Source organism: Euleptes europaea, chromosome 1 (genome assembly GCF_029931775.1).
Source record: "Euleptes europaea isolate rEulEur1 chromosome 1, rEulEur1.hap1, whole genome shotgun sequence".
In the NCBI taxonomy this organism is placed as follows: Eukaryota; Metazoa; Chordata; class Lepidosauria; order Squamata; family Sphaerodactylidae; genus Euleptes; species Euleptes europaea.
In genome coordinates this window covers 63,198,437-63,204,329 of record NC_079312.1, presented here as the reverse complement: position 1 = coordinate 63,204,329, position 5,893 = coordinate 63,198,437, and positions in this window count along the sequence as shown.

Genomic DNA, 5,893 nt, shown 5'->3' with positions numbered 1-5,893 from the left:
TCTTATGACCACTGCATTGAGTTACGGGTGGGGGGTTGTTAAGTGGGGGGTTGTCCGAACCCATCTCTGCTTTGGCTGTAAAATGGCCACTCAGTTCAGATCAAATGAAAGAATCCCACTGCAAGGCTGGTGGGGGCTGGTGTCATATTTTCTAAAAAACACACTATAGCCAATTACAAAGCAGCATTTTCAGGGAGGAAGGACTCATTCATTGTGCAGAAGCTCCATTTTTTAGCTTGGGATGCATAATTGATCACAACTACTGGAATTTCTTTGGGGCAAAAGGTCCCTGTGCATATTGATTTGAGAATTCAACTGCAAATACTGTGCAGTTAGAGAGCAGCAGATCCAACAGAGACAGTCTGTGCATAAAGGCCTATGTTGCAAGAATAGAGAAATAAGACAGTACCTTAAATCAGTTGTAGTTAGGAACTGTGACTGCCTTCCCCCACAAAACATTACTCTTTCAGGTATTTTGCTACAGTCTTCTAGTCCTTTCTGGGTGTAATCTGCTTGCTGTTCACCTTCTTCTCCAATTCTCCTTATTGTGTACCCTATGCTGTGGAGTGCTATTTTCTTCAGCATGGTAAAAGCACTCTGAAAAGAGCAACCAACACAACCAAGAGCTTTTCAGTCACTGACCCAAGCTTCAGGACATGGCAGGAGGCAAAACACTGCTGTATCAGCACACACAACACCAGGAAGTTAGCTTTTAAGCACAAAACTCACCTAATACTAAAATACCATGGTAAAACACACATCCTTCTGTTCCTTTTTAAAGGTCAAGTTCAGATCTTAAAACTGAAATTTCTGCATTCTTCACTATTTTGGAAGCTTGAGCAAAAGGGTACCATATAAATCCTGTACATTTGAGATTGTGTAGCTTTTATTTACCATGTTAAAAAGATTATAAAGCTTCATTGCCAATATAGCAACATTCAGTTAAACAATTCACAATTGGTACTGCTCTCTACTGTACTAGGGTTGCCAACCTCCAGTTGAGGCCTGAAAATCTCTAGGAATTACAACAGAGAGTAGAAAGTCCTGATATTGATAAACCAATAGACTGACTCAGCATAAGGAAATCTCTATCACTGATTAAACATTTGTGCTTATAATGTGTCTTTTTCTAGGTAGTAGGAGGGATAATGTTTTCCATCTCAGTCATACATGCACAAAATCATCGACAGCAGACAAGTTTGAAATCAGCAGCTACAATCTCTTTGTTCACCCCTGGACTACTTCCTGAAGAAATCCCACAAACCAGAGTTCTCTTAATCTGGGTGTTTAGCATATGTCTTTGGGGACATTGCCCTCAGATGTACAAAGTGTGTCCTTAAATCTTTAAAGGCTTAGACTAACCTTTCTGCGTTTGTGCTTTGCCACCACATACAGTGCACAATGCAGATTGTTTCTTCTTGTGACAGAGTATTTATATAACTGAATGGAAGCTCTTCCAGGACACAGCAGATTCTGCAGCAACTTTGAAATTTCATAGCTTGCCAAATGTATGGTTCATAGGGGAAACAGAGAGAAAATGACACAGGAGAAAAATAAGATTGTAGAAGATTAAAAAACAGATTTGTAGAAACATCTTCTCTTTCTGTACTGGGTTCCATTGTGTTGATTTTTTGATCTACGCTCTGCAGCCTGGTTCAGAATTAGAAATATAGATACAAGATATAGTAATACCAACATTACTGTAATTGCATGGGAGCTACTTTGAGTTGGTCTTTCACACTGTTCTTGCAAGATCCATAAGAAGATACCAGGTTTGTGTGCAAAATGATGTGGTTCCAAGTTCCCATGACAGTGACAGCTTTCTCTGTCTATAGGTTCAGAGGACTGATCTAGTTCAGATAGTGGTCTTGTTAATATTTTGGTTGCTTTTAAAATGTATTTGTTCCATCCTTTGATGTGAACTTTTCCGTTTGAATTGTATCTGTTGGTTGTATTTTATTGAATATCTGTATTAGGCTTTGCCTGAGTATGTACAACAAGCTGTTGTGCTTTATGGATTATATTATTTAGAATAAACTGAGAAACTTTCCCTGTCCCCCACCATGACTAATTTATGCAAGCCGGAGACTCTCTCACTCACTCAAACACAAACAGTCCTGAACTTGCATATACCTGTGTTTCACGCATTCAGTTCCCCGACATACAGAAAACTTAAAACGGGTATGTACAAGGCCCTATTGACTAAAGGTGTCTAAATATTGCTCTTCTCTCCTAGTGTATACTGTACATGTGTATCACAAAATTAGTAACCATTTTGGTATGATTTATAGCAACTGTTTATTAAACACAAGTTTTACTTTTTCTTGGATGTCTAGCAGTGGCAGAGTGATTCATTCTAAGGGAGTTGCCTTCAATTAATTTCTAAACCAAGCATGATGGATTGTTCACAAAGGGTTTTTAATTCCCCACAGTCACACCCAGTTGTCTAAATTACCAGAGGCTACAAGAGGAAGTGGCTGGATCCTGTCAATCACAGCAAGTCAAGCTTCTCTTACTTGTGGGATCTTCTGGCCTTTTTGGCAATGTACTATGTTATTTTAGCAGCCTGGATAGCCCAATCTTATCACAGCTGGGAAGCTAAGCTGGATCGGCCATAGTCAGTATTTGGATGGTAGACCACCAAGGAAAACTGGAGTTGCTAGGCAGAGGAAGGCAATGGCAAACCACCTCTGCTAATCTCTTGGTTTGAAATCCCATGGTCCTGGGATTGCCATGAATTGGTTGCAACTTGGTTGCACATTGTTATTATTAGCTGCAAGATTTTAGGTGATCTTAAGGAATGCTGATATACTACATCTCCAGCTAGTACCTGAAGGTTGGCAACCCTAGGGAGGACTGAATCATCCCCCTCCTTTAGGGAGAGGTCAGGGAAGGGGCTTGGCTCTTTGGACCTTTAAAGGCAGGTTTCTGGGAAAGGCCAAAGAGGAGAGTAGGGCGCAACTCTGGAATGGTCTTTTGAAGACATACTTGCCTCTGCGATTAGGATTGCCAGCTCTGAGTTGGAAAGTTCCTCAAGATTTTGGGGCTGGAGCCTGGGGATGGCAGGATTTGGAGAGGGTAGGCACTTCAGTTGGTTATAATGCCACCGAGTCCACCTTCCAAAGCAGCCATTTTCTCCAGGGGAACTGCTCTCTGTCAGCTGGAGATGTAATTCCAGGAGATCTCCAGGCAATCCTATTCACAGCAACAATGAATGCAAATGCAATGAATGCTTTGCTGGGGTAGGGCAGGCTATAAGAACAATGAAATACAATAAACAAACAAACAGAGAATCCTTGCCATGAGGATGCAGCCTCTTATGAATACCTTTTTGAGGGATTTCCCCCTCTTTCATTTGTGCATATCTCTGCACATTTATCAGCGTATAAAAATAGTCCACATGAGACATAGCTGAAACCAGGCACAAATCAGATGCAATGGGTGCAGGTTTTCTTAGAGAGACACCCATGCACGGGCTGCAGTACTTCCACATGGGCTTGCTGCTTTCCATGCAGGGAAAAATCCACCCCCACCTGGAACTGGCCTTCATTGGGTGAAAACGCACTGTCGCTTTAGCCTCCTTTATTCCCTGTTTCAGCCAGGATTCAGCCAGGATCGAACACATGCATTTCGCCGAATGTGCGTTCGATCCTGGCTGAAACAAGGAATAAAGGAGGCTAAAGCGACCGTGCGTTTTCGCCATTGTCTTCCCTCCCAACTGAAAGAAAACGAATTTTGTACGTAGTCAGAACATGTCATACAATGTTTACAAAAGCTGTGCAGGGTCTGGAGGGAAGGAGAGGGCAAGCAACAAAATGCTCCTGATTGTAGCAAACAAAACGACACAAACAAGCTTTGCTGGGTTTATTTTGTTTGGTGTCTCTGTCACCTTTCTGCATCCTGTGAGCAACCTTCATGCTTCCACGCCCCTGCTGCTCAGTTGTACTAGGATATTTATACAAGACAGAAAATATTGCATGTTCAAATGGCATCACATAAAGGAAGAGCTCCTTAGCGTGAGGATTTTGGTAAAAAAAAAACAACCCCAAAACTCCAGGGTGTCCAGTGTAAGGAGGAGCCAGCATGCTTTGCAAGCCCTGAAGGTGTGTCACTTTTGATTAGAAAACGGATTGGGAATAAGGGTATTTTTTAATACAGCCTCGGGAGCTTCGAGTCAGCTTTGAAATACTGTCTTGAAGTGTGTAATGTTATTGTATAACAGCAGAGCTACGTGATTTTTTTGTTCAGTTCCTTTAAAGGCCAGATTCCTCTTGGCTCGTCAGTTGAAATCTGATCAAATGATCGTTGACCTTTATTGCAGGCCTTTCAGTGCACTGGTGCAGAAATAGAGTGATCTAAAATCATGCTTCTACAGTGGAAATCTGCTTGAGCATACACAATTTCCAGTTGGAATGTGTGTCATGCTTCAAAGCTACTTCACTAGCCAGATGTAGGATCAGATGGAAATAGTTATACCTAAATTATTTTTAATTTCTATAACACTTTTACAGAAAAGCCTGGTAAGACTCAATGAGGGGTGTCTGTAGCTGGAAATTATCAGGAAGGTTCTTTTTAATATTGATTTCATTCTGAATCTTCAGTGACTGCATTTTGCAGTTCTTAGACAGTTCATTCTGATTGTGATAATGTTTCCAACCTTATACTTTAGAAACACTGGCTTGGATCCTGTGACGTTATTTCCCTCATGCTTCTCCCAGGCTGGAGGCTTTCTTTCCTCTGTTGTGGCGCTCGCTTCCTCTGCCACTTGCACTTCCGTGTATGTAAGGGCTCCTTTAAAAACACAGATCTGCAAATGCGGAAGTGCTAGTGCCAAAGGAAGTGAATGCCACAATTAGGGTTGCCAGGTCCCTCTTCACCACCAGCGGGAGGTTTTTGGTGTGGAGACTGAGGAGGGTGGGGTTTGGGGGGGAGGGACTTCAATGCCATAGAGTCCAATTACCAAAGCTGCCGTTTTCTCCAGCTGAACTGATCTCTCTCGGCTGGAGATCAGTTGTAATAGCAGGAGATCTCCAGCCAGTACCTGGAGGTTTAGCACAACTAAGAACACCTTATGCTGAATAAGGAAATGACAGGAGAACAACCAGCAAAAAGCTCAAAATCAAATGACTATTTGAACAACAAATTTAAGGGCCCATTCCTGAAAAATGGGCTCAAAGCCCTTAGGAGGCCGACTATGGCAGGCGCCCGGAAGGTGCACCGCCGGTGCCCGGAAGGTGCACGCTGGCGTGAGTGGCCCCAGCACCGGTGTGCAGGGCTGGGCGCCGCTCCCCAACTGCCTCCAGCCGCCAGCATAGGCTGCAGCGGCGAGCCGGGAGGTGTTCTGGTGCCCCGGGAGGCGTTCCCGGGGCGTAATGGCGCTGGCCATGGGGCGGGGCCGACGTTAGTCAGCCTCCCGAGCACTTTCGGCTCAGGAACACCCCTTTTTATTTCTGTGAAGGTATTGGCGTATCTCCCGTGCAACCCTATGAGGGTTGCATGGGTTTTTGGCGCCGGGCAGAGGTTTCAGCAGTGCTGAAACGTCTTTAGGAGGCAACACCGCCAGTTTGCTTCCTAAGTCCAGCGCAGGCATTCCTTTCAGGAATGCGCTGTAAATTACAGTCTTATGTATCTATCCACAAAAAACACCAAGTGAAACAATTGCAAGCATGAAATACAAAGTGAGTATACAATATAACACAAATAAACATGAAAAAGGTCCAAGGATATATACAATATGAAACAAACAGGCAACTAGAAGTCCAAAAATAAAGAATTTTTGCCCTGACTCCTCGTGCCAACCTACCCTGGTTGGTTGCCTTGTTGGGGAAGAAGACATGATACAATGCAGCCCTCGCCCAGGCTACAGAAATTGCTGATTACCAAGCTATTGGAT